Below are 25,065 nucleotides of genomic sequence, written 5' to 3'. Positions count from 1 at the left end.
GGACTACCTATGTTGCAAATGTATTATCTTTTCAATTTACACACGGCATCTATTGCATGTCTGTCCGTCCTGGGAGAGGGATCCCTCCTCTGTTGCTCTCCCTGAGGTTTCTCCCATTTTTCCCTTTAAACTGTGGGTTTTCTCTGGAAGTTTTTCCTTGTACGATGTGAGGGTCTAAGGACAGAGGGTGTCGTATTGTCATACTGATATTCTGTACAAACTGTGAAGTCCACTGAGACAAATGTAACATTTGTGATATTGGGCTATATAAATAAACATTGATTGATTGATTGATTGATGTTTTGTAAAATAACTCACAATTTCTCATTTTAATTATAATACCCTGAAAAAGGAATGTGACTGAAGAATTATTATTATTATTATTATTATTATTAGAAATAAGGCAATGAGGCCAACACACTCACTCCCTAAACGTCCAGGAGCGACGCTTGGTCAGGGTCCCGTGGAGTTGGGACGCGCCGAGTCTCCTTCAGCTTCATAAACGGACGCAAAGAGCTTTCAACTGATTGCAATGTATTCCCATCGGCGGCGGTATTTGATGCTCAGGGAAGCACCGCATCCGTTTATGTCGGCAGCTCTTAAAAAGGCAATGTGAGCGTCCATTCGCATTGGATAACGGAGAATTGTACACCCGGAAGTAAGTATTCTCCTTACTGTCGATTGATTTGACAGTGATATCTCCACTACTCATCAACTCAAAAACACCATATTATCTTTGTTAATTAAACAACATTGATAGGTTTAAATTGTGTAGAATGCTTTTGTGTTTTTCCCCTTCAATTCTGAGAAACAACTTGTTTTCTCTGAAATGTGGAGCGCCAAAGAGACTACACTACCCACAATCCCCAGCTATTGTTGTGATGACGCCTGTCCGCTTTGCGACACACCTCATGATAAGTCAACAAGCTCTGTGATTGGATGAAATATAAATTCATACAAAAAAAATACAACCCTGTCTCCTAAAAATTACGTTCCCACAGAAGTAAACTGTATTCTCAACACGTTACGTTTGTTATGAACGTTTCTCAAATACATTTATTTTCTACATATCTTTGCCATTTATTGTCTTGCTTATAATAATGATAATAGTCATTTATAAATATCATTTAAGAGCACACATTTGAAATCGAGAATCGGGGTCGATAGTTAAATTAAAATCAGTAGGTGAGGCTGTAATTTCGCTAGCTGTTATTCTCATGAGCGAAAATAATAGTTTTAATAGACAAAAAGCTGCTGTGTTGTTTATTGCACCTCAAACATTAAAACAAATCCAGAGTTACGTGTTTCAGTACTTCCTCTAAGAAGAAAGGACAGTAAAAGAGCTCTGTGGCTTCAGGCTTGATCGGCGTTCAAATGACAGCATTGGTTTCCACAAAAGTGGGCGGGGCTGTAAAGTGACGTAGATTTTACTCTATTATTCAAAACCATTCTATTTATTCTAACGTAAATTACATGCCAGTGTTTTATCTTTTTATTTTGCGATTTGTTTTTGCATGTTTAACTGGGAATGTTTTCATGTTCGCTGATTGGATGTTTTTTATGCACGTTGGGATGTGGTGTTAATGCGATATGATATCCGAAAAAAAATTCAGAGTTTAGGATGGCCGAAGACAATACACTACCCATAATCCCCAGCTATCGTTTGGGACTACAGTCCCGTTGACAAACCCCGTGATTAATCTTCAAGCTCTGGGATTGGATGTTGGAGTGGCAGTGCGCGAAGGTTACGCCGAGCGTCAAGCTCTTTGAAATGGAACGAAATCCCGGCAGACTATTCAAAACTGGACTCGAACGCCCCCCCAGAACTACACATGCTGGCTATTGTGTTTCGCAACATGTTCTCTATGGCACGTCTCTACTGGGAATTGTAGTTTTAAAAGGCGTTTTCGTTTTTCCCAAAATTAGAAGTTGGCAGTATTAAACTGTGTACAGCCCTGGAGGTTTAGGCGATAGGAAACACATTGGTGTGGACACATTTAAAACAGGTAATTACTAAATGGGTGAAAATCGCTTGTATCCATAATGGGTAGCATTAATATGTACCAACATTTAATGGTGGAGGTATACACACATATTGATAGATGTCTTGTAATGCACTGTTGAGGAACCTGTGACCCAAGTTTTTCATTCATTGCATAACTACACCGTAGTTGTGTATATGAAATGTTAATAAACCTTAGAAAATCTTGAAATCTTGAAAGGGATGTGCAAAATAGTCATTATATATATCTTTAATTAACTATTAGTAGAGAATAACGAGTAATGAATATACTTGATAGGGATCCTATTAATATCTAATAATACAATTCAATAACATGCTTTAACCACTAGGTGTCCCTTTATATCAGCTGTGCACCGTTATGGTGTAAATACAGCCTATCTACCAATTGGATCAAATATAAAAGTCAGCCGAATTAGTGTTGATACTGCAAGGAGACGTATTGTGTGAAAAGAAATGCAAGATGCATTGCTGATATATTTATGATCCACATCACGTATTCAGTTTTGGCAGCAGTTCTTCCTGTTTGTCTAGAAGTCTTCTCATCAGGGCTCTATAAATAGAGAACTACGGCAGATATTTAATGCAGCCGAACCGTGTATTACAATGCCGTTATGTGATGACTTCCAAAGAGAAAAGCAAGAACACTCGGAATAAAGTATTTTTATTTTTTTTAAATGTTTTCGGACATCATATCCTATTAACACCATATCCCAACGTGCATTGCGGCAAAAACATCCAATCAATGAGCTGCAAGCTAAGGATCTTGGGTAATCAGTTTAGTGGGTTTGTGGTGTGTATCGCTCTTTATTTACGGCTAAAAAGCCCAAGATTATAGAATTAAACAAATAAATCAAAACAAGGATAATTGTGTGTTATTGTTGAGCATATAACAGTGTGTTATTTAGAAAAGAATAACAAATTAGAAGGAAAAAAAGATTAAAAAAAATACAGAAAAAGTCCGACATTATACGATTTTAAATAAAAACAAATAAATAAAAAGATAAAGCACTGGCATGTAATTTACGTTAGAATAAATAGAATGGTTTTGAATAATAGATGATAGTAAAATATACGTCACTTTACAGCCCCGCCCACTTTTGGGGAAACCAACGCTGTCATTTGAACGGCGATCAAGCCTGAAGCCAGAGAGATCTTCTGTTACTGTCCTTTCTTCTTAAAAGGAAGTACAGAAACACGTAACTCTGGATTTGTTTTAATGTTTGAGGTGCAATAAACGACACGACAGCTTTTTGGCATGTTAAAAACATATTTGAAATATGTCTGCAATCATAAGAGAAATTTGAAATTTGAATACAGCATTTCGTGAGTAGTTTGGAGTAATTTGGAGTAATTTGTGACATGTAAATCGTCAAAAATGGAAAGTTCTCCAATCGCTTACGAGCTCATTGTTTGAGCGATCGATTATTCCTTCGCAATTTAGTATCACATTGGATATGGGCTGAACTTGTCCTGGATTGGAATTTTTCCGATCATTCCCCTAGGAGGAGTTTGCAGAAATGTCCTTAAAATGCATGAAAAACGCACATTTTTCAAAATGGCCGACTTTCTGGAGGGTGGGGCTAATAAAAGCAAATATGAAATATGTCCGCAATCATAAGAGAAATGTGTATACAACGTTTCGTGAATATCGGAAAAACTATATGCGAGTAGTTTGGAGTAATTTGCGAAATGTAAATCATCAAAAATGGTGTATTCGCTGTTAGCTTACGACCTCCACGATTGAGCTATCAAAAATGTTCTTCGCAATTTAGCATCATATTGGATAGGGGATGAACTTGTCCTGGATTGGAATTTTTCCGATCATTCCCCTAGGAGGAGTTCGCAAGAATGTGCTTAAAATGCAAAAATGGCCGACTTTCTGGGGGGACAGGGCTAATGGAAACTATTTACAAATATGTCCGCAACTCGATGAGGAATGTCTGTGCCAAAATTAGTGAACTTCTGAGAAACTATATGTGACTACGACACAATAGGGGCTAGTGAGCAGTTTTTTTTGAAAAATTACGTTTTTTTTTTTACATTCTCGAAAAAGTCGTGGGCTCTGACGTGTGTCCCAAGTTTTGCGTCCAAAGCTAATTTATGCCATCTCAATTAAAAAAATATAGGCCATGCCCACATTCTGCATTTGTTGCGACACTTTAAATCTCAGTTTGTTGTCACCCCCAGAGTATGTGTAAAAAACAAAAAAATCCGCTCTTGAGTTATAGATTGGTGGTGTTTTTGGCGCCCCCTATAGTCCAAAATGAATATGCTTTGGTGTGCCTATTCCCCAAGACAGATTGAACCTATGCACCAAAATCTGTGATATATGGATACATTGTTGAGTTATGAGCATTTCTTTCTAGGCCCCGCCTTTTTGCGAGTACGTTTTGATTCATGGCGGCAATATTTATCGTCTTAACATGCTCACTTTCTACGGTAATGTGTCTGACCCTCCACCGATGCTGTATACAAAGTTTGGTGTTGAAAAACTGAAAATTTAAATTTAAGTGAATATTTCAGTTTTCAACAGTATGCTAATTTAAAACAATGTAGGCGGAGCTTAGGGTTTCAACAGGATTATTTGTAGAGCAGGTCCGGATGTGTGTGCAAAATGTCATATGTGTGCAAAATGTCAGGTCATTTGGAGTTACGGTGCGACTTAAACAAAAGATCATGTACATCCACTGCACACATAATCTGAAATAAGAACTCAGATTTCTCGCATCAAATGACATCAAAACGCATTTTAATGGCCAAACTAACCTTAAAATAGCCATTTTCCACCGAGAATAAAACGAAGGTTGGCTGTTGTGGAATATTTTCCAAGGCCCATAACTTTGACCCAGTGTATCAGTTCAAACTGTCCTGACTGAGCACAGGCACCTGTAACCTTGGCTGCTGTGCTCTCAGTGTTTTGTCTCCCTGTTCCTGCCTGTTGGCGTCAGCTGATAGAGGTGTTATCATTCTATCTTGTTATGCAGCATGTTGATGATGCTCTCTGAACTAGCTAAATACATGGGTCTGGGGTAGAGTTCTTCAGAATTGACGTGGCAACTCTACCGTGAAGTCAGAACCTCTGACTCTTGGACTTGTGATGTGAATCCTCCGGCCGTTAACTCCAAATAAACCATCATGTGTTTGACATCAAAGCTACTGCTCTTCCCGTGTCTCCTTCCTGAGTCGGTGACTCCCACTGCATAGCTACACAGAAGTTTCCTCTACATTGGCCATGTTTTTTTTTTTCGGCGGGGAGAAATGTGAAGATCATGTGACATAGCCATTGGAAATGAATGGTGAAAAAAAAAACGTGGGGAGAAGTTTTTGTAGAAATACTACGTCCCAAGTTGTGGACCAACGTAGTTATTACACTAGATGTGAGACTGAGTTGGTTTTTCGCTCACACACAAATCACTGCCAGTGTCCCGGGTCAGCAGGGGGTCCTCGGGGTGCTGCCCACCTCTCTCTCCTCCCCCTCAGGGTGAGCCACAGTGGGGGAGGGGGTCTAGGCCATGACGTCCTCCAGCGCCGGCAGGAAACCCTTCTCCGTCAGGTGAGCCTTCAGGGAGTTGAAGATGTGGAGCTGCTGGTCGATGCGCAGCGCCAGAAGCTGCTGGATCACCTTGCTGTGGTTCGGGACCCTGAGAGGAGAGGGGAGATAATTAGGGAGGGGAATTACTAAGATTAGAATCATCAAATCTCACCATCGATCGCAAATAAATTGATGGGCGATAAAATAAAAAATAAAACGAAAAATATGAACATAACCTTTACGTTTATTTATTTATTTGTATTATATAAACTATTTTGTATGTTATTTCCCACTATGACTATGTATGTCATTAAGTATAGTATTCCTGTCATGCTATGTTCTGTCTTTGTTATCTCTTGTTGGCTGTTCTGTTTGTCTTCTATGTTGAAAAGAAGTCTGTACCATTGCTAACACTTGTATTCATTTTCTCAATGAAAATATTTGAAACAAAAAATATGAACATGTTAAATTTGAGGGCTCCTTTTCTGAGGGTTCAAGCTGGAACCCCGTGCTTTATCTGCTTTGATTTCATTTATAAAAAGTGCTGGAGCTTGACTGCATAGCATTTTTACAGCCTGATCAACATTGTAAACGCAATATGAAGTTACATTTAAAATCAATTTTGTAAGTAATCATGAAGTCTCAAAGGCACCCTACAGTGATATTCACCAATACTGAAAAGTCTCAAACTAAATTCAGTTTTCATACTTTAGTTTCATGTTTGTATATTTATTCAGTGTCAGAGGAAGACATACAACAACTCAAGATACAGAGATAACTTAATGGTTATTAGCAAGCTAGCTAACTTAATGATTCAACCAACAGTTTGTTTTCCTCAAGAAATAAAATGCTTTGTCTAGGCAAGGCAAGTTTATTTATTTAGCACCTTTCAACACAAGGCAATTCAAGGTGCTTTACAAAAATCAAAGACATTCAGACAAAGGCATTTAAAAACAGTCATTAAAAAGAAAAGATAATAAAAGAAAAAATATATTAATAAAAAGTACATGAATAAAAAGTTACAGTGCAGTTTAAGATATGACTAGTTCACACAGAAGTTCCACTTTACTGATGCCTTTCTTTAAGGTTTCTCCGAACATGAGCTGTGTACGCTTGTATGGCACATACGTCCCAATCAGCATACACAGAGAAAACCAGCCAGGACAAAGTCCCCAGACACTAATCCCCCGGGGTTACTAGCCCCAAATGTTCATCAACCAAAAACGAAACACAACCGCTCAGTTTCAATTAAAAGCAGCGACAAAAAGAAAAGTCTTCAGCCTGGATTTAAAAGTAGTAAGAGTTGCAGCGGACCTGCAGGTTTCTGGGAGTTTGTTCCAGATATTTGGAGCATAATAACTGAACGCTGCTTCCCCATGTTTAGTTCTGACTCTGGGGACAGAAAGCTGACCAGTCCCTGAAGACCTGAATGGTTCATAATTTAGCAGGAGGTCAGAAATGTATTTTGAGCCTAAACCATTCAAAGCTTTATAAACCAGCAGCAGCATTTTGAAATATATTCTTTGACACAAAGGAAGCCAGTGTAAAGATTTCAGAACAGGAGTGATGTGATCCACTTTCTTAGTGTTCTGAATCAGCTGCAGCTTCCTAATAGATGTTTTAGTGAGACCTGGGAAGACACCATTACAGTTGTTGAGTCTACTGAAGAAAAAAGCATGGACAAGTTTTTCCAAATCCTGCTGTGACATTAATCTTTTAATCCTAGATATGTTCTTTAGGTGATAGTCTAACGGTCGGAAATAAAATAAATAACCACTAACTTTGATGATGAATTTCTTCACTGTACATTGCTAATTAGGTTAGAAAACATATGAACAAGCCATAGATGTGTGTTTACCGGATGAAGCTGGCAATGTAAACGTTAACAAATGTCGCCATGAGGTACTGGCAGTCGAACCGGTCCATAATGCCAACGTGACCCGGGATCGTGTTGGCAAAATCCTGGAAGAACAGACAACAGTACATGTGATCAGACTGCTGCTATGAATATAATATACATGGAGCAAAGACAACAGACAATAAAAGGATAGTTGGATTGTTTTGAAGTAAACAAACGTGTCAGAAATCCCTACTTTGATCTTGAAGGCTCTCTTGAAGCCGCTGGCGAAGAATCCTCCGAAGGGTCCCATGATGGAGGCGAAGGAGGAGAGAGCGATGCTGTGGATCTGGAACGGATACAGACGCACCGTGGTCTGCGGAGACAGGGAACATGTGTCAGACTGAAACAGAGACCAGCAGTTCAGTCAAACTAAACTAGTTACTAGTTATTTGGCTAAAATAGGACTTGCATCCCCAGGCTTTTAGTATCAGAATCAAACCTGGCTGAGAAAAATATAATGAGGTTGAAACGTATGATAAAAACCTGGGGTTAAACGGGACTTCGGTTCTGTTAATGTGTACTCTAGAAACAGCATTTAGATATATTTGATATATTATTTACTTAATGACAGGGTATATGCAGGAATCCTGAAGTCAAATGTAATACCTTTTAAGAGCCTTTTTTAAGACCCTTTCCATACATTTTAAGACATCATCGCAACTTTGAGTTCTAACCGGTTACATTGGCGACACTTTACCTCACATTTACTATATTGATTGTAAGATAGCACAACTAAACAGAGTGCAGACAGACTACTGAAGACTCCTCTCCACATGAACTTCAACCTCTCTGTGAAGGTCAGGTTTAATGCAGTATGCTGCTTTGTTGCTTCTGTACTCTGTGCTCTTTCATTCCAGTAAAACTCCTCAGAAACCAGTATTTGACCAATAAACAAAACAATTGACAAAACGAGGACGCATACAGTAAAACGCATACACAAACGCAAAAAAGTTTTCCGTTCACACGCATTCGATTCATTAACGTGTCCGTTCACACTAGACCGCTGGAAATGCTGGAAACGCTGTAGTACATATGCCAGGCCTGTAAATACACCAAATGCAGCGAAGAAGACCCCGGAGCATGGTTGTCATGGTTGCCCTTCTGTTTATTCTCTGCGGTGGATGACGTGTTCTCCTGCTGTATATCTCTCAGGTAGTCCACCAGCAGATAAACACCCCCCCCCCCCCCCCCCCCCCACCCCACACAGAGCGGCGCAAGGCAACGAAACTTAAAATAAGAAGCAGCATTTTATGGCACGTTATGCATGGGGCCACCTTGAGGGGGTTTCCCGACATGTTGTTTCAGTAAATTAAAGGGTGTTTCATGTTGTCGTTGCTGTGGACCTTCTTAATACCTTAGAAAATGCCGTTTAATACTTTTTAATAGCCTTAATTTTCGCTAAATTGATTTATCAACTTTTAATACTTTGTAAGACCCCGCGGACACCCTGAATGAGTAACACAGGATTAAAACTAAATAACATAGCTGACACAATTAAAGTTGAAATGTTGACACAAATACATTATTCTACAAATATTACGGATCCCACAGGTTTTTGGCATACTGGATTTGCAATATAGTGATTTTATTGTTTCATAGTTACATTAATGTGTATATGATTTGTGATGCCAGAAAACAGGAAGGACAGTTGAAGGTCAGGAGAGTCTTACCCATCCAGTGAAGGACTCCAGGACGGAGGGCAGGGCGTAGTCCTGCATGTTAGAATCACTTTTAAGATCGCGGAAAAGGTAGGACCCAAAAGCAGACTACAAAAATGCAAAGGTCTACAAACAAAAGCGAGCTTTATTTCAAAGCCGATCAGCAAAAGGAAACATGGCATGGATAACACACAAGCAAAATAACATGGCATGGATGGCAAATAGGTAACACGTGGAACATACAATACCCAAACACGGTCGTGACCAACATGGAGGGAAACAGGACAAAGAACAAAACATCAAAAACATCAAATCATCCTATATCTCTATATGGAAACTTAGAGCCCTCAATCTAAAAATAAAATGGACAGTCAGTGGTTAACGTATAAATCAGAAAATCAGTATGACAAAAACATTAAACATATTGTCCACTTATGTTGATAAAGATGGAGTTCATTTAAGTCTTATCTGAATGTTGTGCGACAATGTTAATCCAGTCAGACAGATTTCTCTCACGTGTGAAATGTCATAAGACTTATTCATTGTCCTCTCCATCAGCTTCTGTTTCCATGTGTTCAGCTGAACTGCTGATTGGAGGCTCTGCCTCTACGTTATCCTCAGTTTTAATTGCATTAAGCTGTGAGGACTGACGACCAACACACTTGTGCCTTTTGAAATGATTACGCCATTTAAATCTTTTGTCACACACATTGCAACTGTATTTTTCCTCTCCTGTGTGGACTCTCATGTGTCGATTTAGATCTCTTTTCATTGCAAAATATTTCTTACAGACTGAGCAGCTGTGTGGTTTTTCTCCTGTGTGGATTGTCATGTGTTCCTTTAAACTTCCACTCAATGAAAAATATTTGGTACAAACTGAGCAGCTGAATGGTTTCTCTCCTGTGTGGACTCTCATGTGTAGCTTTAAACTTCCATTCTGTGAAAAACGTTTGTTACAGACTGAGCAGCTGTGTGGCTTTTCTCCTGTGTGGATTCTCATGTGTCGGTTTAAACATCCTCTGAGAACAAAAGATTTGGTACAAACTGAGCAGGTAAAGGGTTTCTCTCCTGTGTGGACTCTCATGTTTTTCTTCATTCCTCTTTTCCGTATAAAATATTTCGCACAAAGAGAGCACCCAAATGGTTTCTTTTCAGCACTACGGCTTGAATCACTCACAGATTCTTGTCCATTTTTCAGTGAGTTTGAGCCTGACGCAGGTTCTCTGGTCTCCTTCCAATCAGCACTGTGTTCAGTGTCAGGTTCAGAAGAGTCTCCAGTGTCAGGTTCAGAAGAGTCTCCAGTGTCAGGTTCAGAAGAGTCTCCAGTGTCAGGTTCAGAGGAGTCTCCAGTGTCAGGTTCAGAGGAGTCTCCAGTGTCAGGTTCAGAAGAGTCTCCAGTGTCATGTTCAGAAGAGTCTCCAGTGTCATGTTCAGAAGAGTCTCTAGTGTCAGGTTTAGAAGAGTCTCCAGTGTTGTCCTCAGTCTTTGGTTGTAAACTGCTCTCTGGATCTGAGTTCCTGGCTGGTTCTGGTCCTCGACAGTCATCTCCACCAGCTTCTGTTTCCATGTGTTCAGTTTGTCTTTGATGAGGCTGTGAGGACTGAGGTTTCTCTTTATCATCTTCACTCTTCACAGGGTCAGGAGGGAAAGTGGACTTGGTGATATCAGCCTCCTCCAGCTCCTGAAGCTGCTCTCCCTCCTGACTGATCCTGAGTTCCTCCTGTTCCTGCTTAATGTGTGGGGGGGACTCTGGGTCCTCCTGGTCCAGACTGGTGCTCCACTCCTGCTGGTCAGGGAGAAGCTCTTCTTTAACCTCCACCAGCAGCTGGACATCTGCAGGAAACAGGAAGCACAAAGTCAGACAAAACGTTAAGTATTAGCATTTAAAAATCTAATCACCATTAAAATGGGAGACATTTTGCAGCCCTAATTAATGCCTTTGTTTTTATATGTTCATATTATCTTTCTTAGTCCTACCTATTGTGTATTTGTGTTGTCTCAATTCACCTTATGTAGCCTAACCCCTTTCCACTTCCAGTTAAAAATGAAAAAGTTTTTTTTCTTCTTCTTTAGCACTAGCTGCAATGTAAACAATTAATTGTATTTGGGATCGTTCACAGATACACTACCCCTACAGAATAGAATGGTAATACTCTGTTACAAATACAAATCCTGCATTCAAACCTTAATTAAGTAAAAGTACGCAAGTATCATCAGAACATTTGACAGCACCTTTTTATGTAAAAGTAATGATAATGCAATACAATTTATCTCATTAAAGACTTCCCTTAACTGGTTAAAGTGTAAACAGAGAGTAAAAAGGGTTAACAAAATCAGAATACCTTTATTAGTCCCACAGAGGGGAAATGTACATTGTTACAGCAGAAAAAGAGAAAAAAGGCAGCTTAATGTTACATGTGTTACATGCATTCAAAAGTATTAAAGTAAAAAAATAAATGTATGATATAATTAAAAATATAATTAAAGAAATAATAAAAAGTTACACAATTTACAAAATACACATCCTGTAACAGTTCTGTGGATTTAGCAGCCAGGTATATATTGCAGTTATTAACGGCATAAATACATATTGCACATAGTTGGTTGGTATTTAAGGGGTGTTATAGTCTGTGTTGTGTGTGTGTGTGTGTGTGTGTGTGTGTGTGTGTGTGTGTGTGTGTGTGTGTGTGTGTGTGTGTGTGTGTGTGTGTGTGTGTGTGTGGGGGTCAACTAGGGGCTGTGCTGGTTGTATTTGTATAGTCTGACCGCTACAGGAAGGAAGGACCTGCGGTATCTCTCCGCGAGACAACGGGGGTGCAGCATCCTGTCGCTGAAGGAGCTGCACAGTGAGGATAGGGTGTCCTGGAGGGTCTGGGACATATTGTCCAGCATGGAGGACAGCTTGGCTGCCATTCTCCTGTCTCCCACCACCTCCACAGTGTCCAGAGGACTCCCCAGGACAGAGCTGGCTTTCCTTACCAGTCTGTTCAGTCTCTTCCTGTCAGCAGCCGAGATGCTGCTGCCCCAGCAGGCCACACCATAGTAAATGGCTGATTTCACAACAGAGTCATAAAATGTCTGAAAGAGTTCCCCCTGCACCCCGAAAGACCTCAGTCTCCTCAGCAGAAAGAGTCTGCTCTGTCCCTTCTTGTACAGAGCAGCAAAATGAATTAAAACTGTGGTCGCACTTGTGCGCGCAGTGATGAGCGGGCCCTCGCGTCCGTGCGCCTGTCGGGGAGGGCAGCCGGTCGTCCCGGCGTCAAGCAGACGCGCGCGAGTCCTCGGAAATGAGCCGTTTGTCATTTCTCTAATATTCGCGTCCCAGACTCCCAGGTCCTCCGGCAGCGACCCGGAAACGGATGTCGGCGCGCCGTCTGGAAGGAAAACAAATTTCTCTAAAGGCTCGTCGAGGATTGATTTTCGAGGAGGCTGTCTGGAGGTGCCGTAACCGAGGATACACTGATTTAGAGGAGAGAGGAGAGAGGAGTCTCTCTGGAGGAGCTATACCCGAGGGTACACTGAAGTATTCTCCGGAGACGATTTCAGCCAACAGTGATGTTTAAAAGAGGCGTGACGCATGTTTGGACTTATGTCAACGAAGCACAGCTCTGCAAACTGTTCCCGTTGTGATTATAAGTTATTCAAGATGATCAAATGTGCATCAGACTTTCTGCCTTTTACCGTTTGTTTACTCACTAATCACATCTCCCCTGGATGTTAGGGTATTTTTTTTAATACAACTGGTTTCATTCAGACGCGATGTTTACAGTGTGAACAGCAATAATATATGTAAGAGGCCTACATTACACACTTTATTTGTATGCTTTAGTAGATATCTACAAGTAAACAGTAGATATTTTTCATGAAACCATATAGTGCTTCACATAATAAAATTAACAAGGGCTGTAGCCTGATATACATGAGGAGCTGTATATGTGTGTTTTACATTCAGTAGGTGTCTGTTGTGGAGCGTATAGGTGTCTGTTGTAATTGAATTTTCCGCCAGCAGAGCCGGTGTGTGTGTGGGTTAGGGGTAACCCTAACCCCTAACCAGTTATGAGCATTTCTTTCTAAGCCCCGTCTTTTTGCAAACAGGTTTAGATTAATGACGGGCATATTTATGGACTGAACATGCTTATTTTCTACGGTAATGTGTTTGACCCTCTACCAATGCTGTATATTAAGTTTGGCGTTGAAAAACAAGAAATTGAAGGTAATATTTCACTGTTTTTAACATTATGCTAATTTTTTTAAAATGAAGTAGGCTGAGCTTTGGGGTTCAAGGACATAATATGTAGAGTAGGTCCACCCGAATAAGTGTGCAAAATTTCAGGTCAATCGGAGTTACGGTGCCACTTTGTAAAGGTTTCTAAAAATGGAAATGTAGTAGTTTGGAGCAATTTGCGCCATGTAAATCGTCAAAAATTGTGTATTCGCTGCCTCCACGATTGAGCTAGCAACTATTTTCTTCGCAATTTAGCATCACATTGGATATGGGCTGAACTTGTCCTGGATTGGAATTTTTTCAATCATTTCCCTAGGAGGAGTTCGCAAGAATGTGCTTAAAATGCATGAAAAACGCACATTTAAAAAAATGGCCGACTTCCTGGGGGGCGGGGCTAATGGAAGGCAATTTGAAATATGTGTGCAATCATAATAGTAATGTGTATACAGCGTTTCGTGAATATCGGAAAAACTATATGTGAGCAGTTTGGAGCAATTTGCAATTTGTAAATCGTCAAAAATGGTGTATTCGCCGTTAGCTTACGACCTCCACGAGTGATTTTTCAAAAATGTGCTCCGCAATTAAGTATCATATTGAATAGGGGCTGAACTTGTGTTGGACTGGAATTGTTCCAATTATTTCCCTAGGAGGAGTTCGCAAGAATGTGCTTAAAATGCATGAAAAAGGCACATCTTTCAAAATGGCCGACTTCCTGGGGGGCGGGGCTAATCGAATCTATTTACAAATATGTCCGCAATTCCATGAGGAATGTCTGTGCCAAAATTCGTGAAGTTCTGAGAAACAATATGTGACTAGTGAGCAGTTTTTTTGAAAGATTACGTTTTTTTTTTACATTCTCGAAAAGGTCGTGGGCTCTGACGTGTGTCCCAAGTTTTGCGTCCGAAGCTCATTTTATGCTATCGCAATTTTAAAAAAAGTATAGGCCACGCCCACATTCGAAATGTGTTGCAACACTTTAAATCTGAGTTCATAGTCACTCCGAGAGTATGTGTAAAATAAAAAATAAAAAATGTTGTCCATCCACTCTTGAGTTATACATTGGTGGTGTTTTTGGCACCCCCTATAGTCCAAAATGAAAATGCTTTGATGTGCCTATTTCTCAAGACAGACTGAACCTATCTACCAAAATCTGTGATGTTTGGATACATTGTTGATGAGTTAAGAGCATTTCTTTCTAAGCCCCGCCTTTTTGCGAGTATGTTTTGATTGACGGCGGCAATATTTATCGTCCTAACATGCTCATTTTCTACGGTAATGTGTCTGACCCTCCATCGATACTGTATACGAAGTTTGGTGTTGAAAAACTGAAAATTGAAATTTAAGTGAATATTTAACTGTTTTGAACATTATGCTAATTTAAGTTAAAAATGTAGGCGGAGCTTAAGGTTCCAAGAGGATTATTTGTAGAGCAGGTCCACCCGGATATGTGTGCAAAATGTCAGGTCATTCGGAGTTACGGTGCGACTTTGTAAATGTATTCCGAAATGGGATTTTGATAGGTGGCGCTAGTGAGCAGGTTGGAATATTTAACCCATTGACTCCAGAATATTGAATTTTTCACCGGTCCTGGTGTCCGTGCAAAATGTTACATTACATTGCATTTAGCTGACGCGTTTATCCAAAGCGACTTAAAATAAGTGCGTTCGACCAACAAAATACAAACTTGAAGAAAACAGAATCATATAAGTACATCAGGCTTCATAGAGCAAAAACATTTCAAGTGCTACTCAACAGGCTTTAGATAAGCCAGCCCTTTATTAGTATATAAGTGCTTTGTTAATAGTTATATCGCTCGAAGTGGAGTCGAAAGAGATGAGTTTTCAGTCTGCGCCGGAAGGTGTGTAGCCAGATCCATTCGCAGCATGGTACGCAAGTACCATTGTCTTGAAGTGGATTCTAGCAGTTATCGGAAGCCAGTGAAGGCAGCGGAGGAGCGGCGTGGTGTGGGAGAATTTAGGAAGGTTGAAGATCAGGCGAGCAGCTGCATTCTGGATGAGCTGCAGAGGTCGGATGGCACATGCAGGTAGACCAGCCAGGAGGGAGTTGCAGTAGTCTAGGCGTGAGATGACGAAAGCCTGGACCAGAACCTGCGTCGCTTTCTGGGTCAGCTGGGGACGCATCCTCCTGATGTTGTAAAGCGTGTATCTGCAGCAGCGGGTTGTAGCAGCTATGTTTGCAGTGAAGGACAGGTTGTTATCTAGGGTCACACCCAGATTCCTTGCAGTCTGAGTCGGGGAAACAACAGAGGTGCCAATGTTGATTGTTAGGTCAAGAGTGGGACAATCTTTTCCCCGAAGGAAAAGCAGTTCAGTCTTGTCAAGGTTGAGCTTGAGGTGATGATCAGACATCCACTGAGAGATGTCAGCTAGACAAGCAGAGATGCGTGCGACGACCTGGGTCTCTGAGCAGGGAAAGGACAGAATTAATTGGGTGTCATCAGCGTAGCAGTGGTATGAAAAACCATGCGGGCTAATGACTGATCTGAGCGAGTTTGTGTACAAGGAGAAGAGGAGGGGACCAAGAACAGAGCCCTGAGGGACCCCCGTAGTTAATTGACAAGGGTTGGACTCGGACCCTCTCCAGGTAACCCTGTAGGTGCGGTCTTTGAGGTATGAGGTGAGGAGGGAAAGTGCAGAGCCTGAAACTCCAAGTGCTTGGAGAGTGCGAAGGAGGATCTGATGATTCACCGTGTCGAATGCAGCAGACGGGTCCAAAAGGATGATGACAGAGGAGAGGGAGGCTGCTTTAGCAGTGTGCAGTTCCTCAGTGACAGCAATGAGAGCAGTTTCTGTGGAATGACCTGCCTTGAAACCAGACTGGTGCGGATCCAGAAGGTTGTTCTGATGGAGATAGCAGGAGAGTTGTCTCTAAAGACAGCGCGTTCAAGTGTTTTAGACAGGAACAGGAGGAGAGAGACAGGCCTGTAGTTTATAACATCTGACGGGTTGAGAGTGGGTTTCTTTAGGAGAGGGTTTACTCTTGCTTCCTTGAGACTGTTTGAAAAGTGACCAGAAGTTAGAGAAGTGTTGATGAAATGGGTGAGAAACGGTAGAATATCAGGAGCGATAGTCTGAAGGAGGTTTGAAGGGATAGGGTCCAGAGGACAGGTGGTAGGGCGGGCAGAGGTAATGAGGGTAAGAACCTCACTTGGAGAGAGAGGGGAAAAGGAGGTCAGTGTGTGGGTGAAAAGAGGGTCTGGTGACCCAGCGGTGAGTAGAGGTGAGTCAGAAAAAGAAGAGCGAATATCATCAACCTTTTTTTCAAAGTCGTTAACAACTTTTGAAGCATCCTAAAGCTCTCAAAAACAGGTCGAAAGCGCAGAAAAATAATAAGAAGAATTCCTCCAATAACAATAGGTTTCTCGCACTTCGTGCTAGGACGCCGTTGGGTCCTAGCGCTCCGTGCTAGGACGCCGTTGGGTCCTAGCGCTCCGTGCTAGGACGCCGTTGGGTCCTAGCGCTCCGTGCTAGGACGCCGTTGGGTCCTAGCGCTCCGTGCTAGGACGCCGTTGGGTCCTAGCGCTCCGTGCTAGGACGCCGTTGGGTCCTAGCGCTCCGTGCTAGGACGCCGTTGGGTCCTAGCGCTCCGTGCTAGGACGCCGTTGGGTCCTAGCGCTCCGTGCTCGGGCCCTAATGAATGAATAGTACACTGTAAAAACAGTTCCGATGGTGAAGTCAACAAAACTCAATTTTTTAATGTAATTTACTTGCCCTAAATTAGTTTTTTTTCAATGTGCGTTTAAATAAGTAACACTTAAAGGTGGGGTAGGTAAGTTTCAGAAACCGGCTCGAGATACACTTTTTGTTATATTCCATGGAATGCTCTTAACATCCCGATAGCAATGAATATCTTAAGTGCTTTGACAAAAAATCCATTAAAAAAAATGTCATCTGTGGAAGCCGTAATACTGTAAAAAGTACAACCAATCCGTTTAGCCGGCCGCCCTGTCTGTCAGCCTTCCATCTCGTGCATGCATAAATGTATCTCGTGCCCTCATTGGGCGTGCCGTCATTGGGCGTGCATTGCAATAGTACTTCAATGACTCGCCAGCAACAGGCGGCCACTTTCACCAGTCTGCTGACGTCATGTGCGCGTTCATGTGTGTTGGAGGAGGTGCTCTGTAAGGAAGTCTGAAGGAAGGGGCGGATTATTTTCGGCTGTGTACTTTCAAATTTTAGTGCACTCGAGCCGGTTTCTGAAACTTACCTACCCCACCTTTAAGCAACAATGAGAACATGTTTTAAGAAACTCATTAATTTGTAAATTAATATCACATTTTCTGAACTTTCTTATAAATACGTTTTGGAAAACTTAATAAAAATGATTTTGGGTGCGTGTCACTTTGTTTAAATGGATTCCTTGCGTCCCTCACTTGCGTTGTCTCCCTGCATCTAGTCCCTCCCTCCAGGGAAGCATGGAGAGATACAAGGAAACCACGAGAAGTAGGGAAATTAGTTTTAAGAGCAATGGGACGTCCTTTCCTCCGGAGTGTCACGTGAAGCGACGTCCGTTTATGATGACGCTGCACAGCTGATCGTCTGACAGCAGCCAGCTCTGTCCCCGTTATTTCCACACACACCCCCGCCTCTGTTAGTGCACATTTACTGACACAACATTTGTATCATCTGTTGTAGACCCAAATAAAAAAATAAAATAAGAACTAATTCTCAAAAAAGATAAACGCCATTCTTAAAATGTATAAACGAAAAATAGTTTGATTAAAATAATTGAGAAGAAAAAGAGATATATTATCTATCAAAACCCAGTTAGATTAACATTCATTGGATTGCACACTTTGTTTGTTTGGATATGTAGCAAATTAATATTTTAAAAATAGTACTTAATGAATGACTGAATGGAAATGACAATAAATGAAAATGTAAAACGAAAAAAGCGATCATGAAAATGTTTCCAATAAATGAATAAAATTATTTTTGACCACTTTGTTGTTCAGATATATCTCATATTTGTAACTAAATGAAACATTAATTGAAACAAAACACGGTATAAACTGAGGAGTGAGTCCCGTGAGTTTCATGTGTTTTCTTCACTCCACTGTTAAACTGCTCTCATGTCAAGAAGCATCAGATCAGTGCATGCGCTGCATTGTCCAATCAGTGATCGATACACAGTAAGGGGGCGGGCGAGTGTCTGAGGATTTCACCGGAGGATGGTCTGGTGGTTCCTCGGTTATCGCTCCTCATCAATCAATCAATCAATGTTTATTTATATAGCCCAATATCACAAATGTTACATTTGTCTCAGAACACAGTTTGTACAGAATATCAGTATGACAATACGACACCCTCTGTCCTTAGACCCTTATATCGTACAAGGAAAAACTTCCAAAAAAGGAAAAACCCCACAGTTTAAAGGGGAAAAATGGGAGAAACCTCAGGGAGAGCAACAGAGGAGGGATCCCTCTCCCAGGACAGACAGACGTGCAATAGATGCCATGTGTAAATTGAAAAGATAATACATTTGCAACATAGGTAGTCCAAATGTTTGGAAATGCATGTGTGTATAATAGGAAGATTAATCCACGAGGATATCCATCCAGGATTTATGATCCAGGACCACAGCAACAGGCACACCCACGACTCAGGATCCCGGCATAGATAGACACCAAAAATAAATTTGGGGAAGCTGGGTAATTCGGAACATGAGTACACAGGTACAGACAGAGAGAAGGAAGAAGTAAAGTGTCCCCCGACAAACTAAGCCTATAGCAGCAAAACTAGGGGCTGAATCTAATCAGCCCCTAGATAAGCTTTATCAAAAAGGAAGGTCTTAAGCGCACTCTTAAAAACGGATAGGGTGTCTGCTGCCCGAACACAAACTGGAAGCTGATTCCATAAATGTGGAGCTTGATAAGAAAAGGCTCTGGCTCCCATTGTACTTTTAGAGACTCTAGAAACAACCAACAACCCTGCATTCTTGGAACGCAATGCCCTAGTAGGACATAGGAGTGTAACGGTATACGTATTCATACCGAAATTATTCGGTGTGTGTACCGAAGTGTACCGAACGAATATAACGTTAAACGTAAACAATTGAGAACAACTTTTTGGAAGCTGCGTCGCAGCGTTCAGTGTAATTTGCTCCCATTGGGTTCACCGCGTCATAGAGAAACCAAGTCATTTCATTGGATGAGAGGCATACTATGAGAGCTGGTCACAGGGATGCGTTCAAATGTAGTCAGTAATTTTAGGAACTGTTGAAATGGCGAACGCAGATAAAGTTGAGCTCGAAAATCCTCCAGCACCATTGAAGTCTCCGGTTTGGGAACATTTTGGTTTCGCAGTTACGTACAAGGATGACGGACAAAGACAGGTGGACCGAACCAAAGCTGTTGTCGGCATTGTTAAACTAAAATTGGTTACGCGGCTGGCACTACATCAAACTTGTACTCATTTGAAAAGGCATCACCCGAACGTGAATATCACCGGTACCAAAAGAAAAAAGACTGAAGTGCAAACCCAAATCCCACTAGCATTTAAGCCTCCAACACTCGCAAAAAGTTCAGACTGAGCCAAAGCCATTACAAACGCCATATATCCTTATGTTGCCATGTTAGCAAAGCGTTACCTGGCTGTATCTGCTACCTCTGTCCCTAGCAAGAGGGTGTTCTCCACAGCAGAAGACATTGTTGGTGCCAGCAGATCTGCCATTTCGGCAAGCAATGTGGACAAGTTATTTTTTCTTAAAAACATGACATGACAAGCAAGTCCTAATGTCAAGCTGGCTGCTTAGGTACTAGTACAGTAAAGTTCAAATACAGATTATTTCAGTTCATCGAAATGCTGCACCTTAATGTTTATTATATTTTGTATTTAATTGAGTGAATACATTATTCACAGTTTAATAATAATTAAAAACCCCAAAGAAATATTTTTTGTTTTGTGATAATTTGTTCTGCTGTACCGAAAACGTACCGAACCGTGACCTACGTCACGTACATTACCGAATTGAAATGTTTGTGAACCGTTACACCCCTAGTAGGACAGTAGGGTATGAGTTATTTAAGGTAAGATGGCGCCTGCCCATTAAGGGCTTTGTAGGCGAGAAGAAGAATTTGAAATTCTATCCTGTGTTCTATAGGGAGCCAGTGTAAGGCAGCCAGAACAGGAGTAATGTGGTCCCTTTTCCTAACTCTGGTTAGTACACGAGCTGCAGCATTTTGAATCAGCTGAAGCGACTTGACTGACTTCTTAGTACGTCCTGATAATAGGGAGTTACAATAATCCAGCCTTGAAGTAACAAATGCATGGACTAGTTTCTCTGCATCTTTTTGAGGCAAGATATGCCTGATTTTTGCAATGTTACGTAGATGGAAGTAGGCGGTCCTTGAAATTGATTTTATGTGGGCGTTAAAGGATAAATCCTGATCAAATATAACACCAAGATTCCTTACAGTCTCACTGGAGGCCAAATGAATGCCATCCATAGTTAGTATATCTTTAGATAATTTGTTTCGTAGATTCTTTGGGCCGAGTACAATAACTTGCCGTGTTTAACATCAAAAAGTTTAAAGTCATCCACATTTTTAAGTTGTTAAGGCAGTCTTGAATTTTATTTAGATGATACATTTCATCAGGCTTGATTGATAAATACAGTTGAGTATCATCCGCATAACAATGAAAATGTACAGAATGATTCCTTATAATATTGCCTAACGAAAGCATATATAATGTGAACAAAATAGGTCCAAGCACTGAGCCCTGTGGCTAGGGATGGGTATCGAGAACCGGTACTAAGTCAATACCTGTACCTGATTGGACGGTATCGGTATACTGTTAAGCCGCTGAACAAACGGTGCTGCTATCGGTATACGTGTTACGTCTACTTCCTTAGTTTATCTTTAAACCATTCTGGTTGGTTGGGAACCCTCATCCCGTGATGCATCTGGTTTGAGACCCCTCTGATTGGCCACTGTAAATGCCACTCGTCATCTCTCTCAACAGCGCTCTTATTGTTGTTGTGAGACTCCCGCAGGCATGGCGGACAGAGTGAAGCAATCGAAGGTCTGGGTGCACTTTAAAAAATGTAGTGGCGATAGTGCAAGGTGCAATCTATGTACTCAATTAGTTGCTTGTAAAGGGGGTAACACAAGCAACTTAATGAAGCATTTGCAAACGAGACACTCATTGAATCTAAAACGGTGCAGCGTATTTGACAGCCTAAACAATGTGGCTGCTAGCGATACTGCTAGGGCTAATAGTGCTAGCGGGCTTCAGCCGCGCCGTGTGTAAATGTGACCTGAGCGAAGGCTCGCAGGCAGGTTAGCTACTGCGCACGTGTAATATGTTTTGTTTACCTGAGTGAAGTCATGCAGGCACATCGCCTTGTCTTTTTTTAGCTTATTAACACTGACAGTGTATTAATGTGGGCTCATACACCTATAATAATTTGGCCTTTCATTGAATGCTTTATAAACCAGTTAAACTTACAGATGTCATTGTGAATTGTAAAACTGCTTTTAAATGTTAAGGTCAACGTTTTCAATGTATGGTTCAGCAATTGTTGGTCATTTACTAGGAATTGACATATTTTAAGCTCAAATACTTTGTTCTATGTTTAAACCTTCAGACACATGTTGACGTGTTTCAGTTCAGCACATCATTTATTTTGTGATTATTTAAAAGAACAATCCAGAATAATATACGTACTCGCCTTTATCTTTTTGCCATCTTAGCCTTTTTACCAATTTCTTCATATCACAGTTTTGCATGATGTCACTGTCGGACAATGTTTTAAGGATCTCTTGTCGAGCTAGGTTGTCAGTTTGAAATGTCTGGATGAAGATGTAACTGATTTACAAATGTTAAAAAAGGTTAAAAAAAATTCCTCTTTTCAGCCAATGTCTGAGGGAAAACCCCAAAAAGCATGATAGGGGGAGCCAGGCCCCTTTAAGTTATTTTATTTATTTGTGTCTGCTTCTGAGAAGCTAATGTAAGTTATAGTTATTTCTGCAAGGAAATTACAATAAAATGACTGTTTAATCTTCACATCTTGTATTCACGTCTATAATTTTGAGCACCAAATTATTGAAAAGTATCGATAAGAGTATCGAAAAATACCGATGCCGATAAGCAGTACCGGTATCGATAAAATCCTAATGTGACGAAGATGGCTTCGGGCTTTGTATATTGCACATGTTTATTTTGAAAAGTGTTCCCCCTCCCGTTTTGTCTGTTGCTCCTGATTATGTTCACCTGGTGCCCTGTGTTGTCTCCTCCCCCCTCACCTGTGTCTTGTTGGGTTAATTAGTGTGGGTATTTAATAATAATTTAAATGTTTATAGCGCTTTTCAAGGGACCCAATGGGGAACAAAACAACAAAATAATAATAGGCTCTGTGTTTCCTGTTTTGTTTGGTGTGTGAGATCCTTGTGGCTGTGCTCAAGTGAACAGCGAGATTGAGGCTGTGTCATGTGCCCGTGAGTAATAAATGCCCACACCGGTTTGTATTTTGGACGTTCTGCCTCTGCCTCCTTGCTTGGTCGGGCTGCTCAACGGTCAGCTTCACACCTAACGATACCCATCCCTACCTGTGGCACTCCATGGCTAACTTTGGTTTGCATGGAAGATTCATCGTTGACACATACAAACTGAGAGCGTTCAGATAGATAGGACCTAAACCAGCCTAAAGCAGTTCCCTTTATGCCAACTAAGTGCTCTAGTCTTTGCAAAAACAAGACTTTCAAAGGAGGTATAATTTCATTTTGGTTTAGTATTGATAAGTCAATTTGAGTCAAAGATGGCTGCAACTCCACCTCCTCGGCCTGTGCCTCGAGGAATATGAGTATTGATATGGCTGGGTGGAGTGGCCTCATTTATGCTGACATATTCTTCATGTCTCAACCAAGTTTCAGTGAGACAGCATATATCAATATTATAATCTGATATTAAATGATTTACCTATATTGCCTTTGATGCTAGAGATCTTATGTTTAAGAGACCACATTTAATATTCCTGTTTTGTTGCACTGTAGTAGTTGTTACATTTACTTTTATTAGGTTATTATGTATGACACCTCTATTAGGTTTTACCTTAAATTGTCCTTGGGCAGACACACACACCGCTAATATTGGGTATTTTATTGGGTTCGGGATTCCTATGGATAACTGCCCAGGAGAGAGCGCAAAGAAGCGTGTAAGACTGCGACTCCGCCTCCTGGTCTCAACTCCAGTTTGTCATGGATTAAGTCCACAAAGCCCTGAAATGTTTGCCGAAATGAGATGTGCACCTTCCAAAGTAGGAAAGCATCCCTCTTCATCCTCCATTATCGCTCCTCGATCCTCCGGCAAAAATAAGGACACTGGGACGGTACTCAAGATGGCGCAGACAAATCAACTTCCGGTGATACAGAGACCGAGGAGCGAGGAAATGAAAAATAACCGAAGTGAGACGCACCCCCAGTCAACGCCACGGTCATGCCACGCCCTCAAACGAGAATAGCGCGGTGTAAGACTTCCTATTGCTCTTTGCAGCGATTCTTCAGCAGTTGGACACATGTTTGCGTTGGATCCTCTTCAAACCATCGTAAAACAAGTAGGCATACCACCCGAGTTATTAATTACTGCTTTTTAACTAGCAAGTGTTATTTACTTTTCTTGTATTCACTGTTTTGAACGAAACATCGACATTTTAATGCATGCCAGCTAGGGGTGTAACGGTTCACAGAAGTCACGGTTCGGTTCATACCTCGGTTTGGGGATCACGGTTCGGTACGGGTTCGGTACAACAAGGAAAAGCAAAAAAAAGTCCCAAATGCATAATTTTTTTTTGCTGTTATTTATTTTTAACAGTAGTGCAAGTTTTGGTATGAAAATAAGGAACTCTAACATTTGGAATCATTAACTGTATTACACAGTTAAAAACAAACCACAAACAGTACCACACACACTCAGATGGCCATATTATTTATATTGGCTGATGTCAAACAAAAACGTTAAATAAGCTGTACAACTAAAAAAGTGTCTTGAAAATATTAAAATAAATAATAAGAAAGTGTTTCAATCACAATCAATAAAAGGCAATACAGAACTGTATAACATCTCCTGATGTCAAAATATAAAATAAATACAATGATAAATATAAAACAAAATAAAATCTGTAGCTTTAGGAGCAATGTCTAACATGTGTAATTAACTGTGAGTGTGTGAGGCCATTATGCCTAAATAAAGGTACTCAAGCTTTACTCTATTTTCAAGTTGTTCTTCAGAAAGATGAGTTTGTCTACGTTGTCAGTAGTGAGGGCAGATCTGTTGGCGGTAACCATGTCACCTGCCGTCGAGAAAACCCTCTCGCTGGGGACTGAGACTGACTCAGATGTGATTGAGCATGTTTGACGTGTTACCACTAGCATACCGCACCGCTGTTGAACAACGCCGACACACCGTCCTCGTCCGATCCACAACTCGCACCCCATCATTGTTGTAGTCCACAGGGAACCCGAAATGTTCCCACACACCTGATTTAAAAGAAGCAGGTGGGTCTTCTAGCTCCTGTGTGTTGTGTGAACTCGCCATAGCTACTAACTGTTCTTCTTCATGTATTGTGTTCGTTATGTTGTTTTGTTCTTGTTCTTCATTTGTTATTTACAGGCGGCTGGCTGTTAGGCGCAATACCGCCCCCTGGATTATATATAGTGTAATACTGCCCTGAGTGACAGACTTTTTTCCCACTCGTAAAAAAAGGCGT

The 25,065-nt window shown here is 41.0% G+C and overlaps 1 pseudogene; it reads right to left on the bottom strand.

The window, feature by feature from the left end:
* Positions 1–5,528: 5,528 nt before the first annotated feature.
* The window catches only part of LOC117534283, an 865,641-nt pseudogene continuing 846,104 nt past the window's right edge, over positions 5,529–25,065 (bottom strand).

Source organism: Gymnodraco acuticeps, unplaced genomic scaffold, assembly GCF_902827175.1.
Source record: "Gymnodraco acuticeps unplaced genomic scaffold, fGymAcu1.1, whole genome shotgun sequence".
Lineage (NCBI taxonomy): Eukaryota > Metazoa > Chordata > Actinopteri > Perciformes > Bathydraconidae > Gymnodraco > Gymnodraco acuticeps.
The sequence above is the reverse complement of the archived record's forward strand: the minus strand, read 5'-3'. Positions and strand labels throughout refer to the sequence as shown.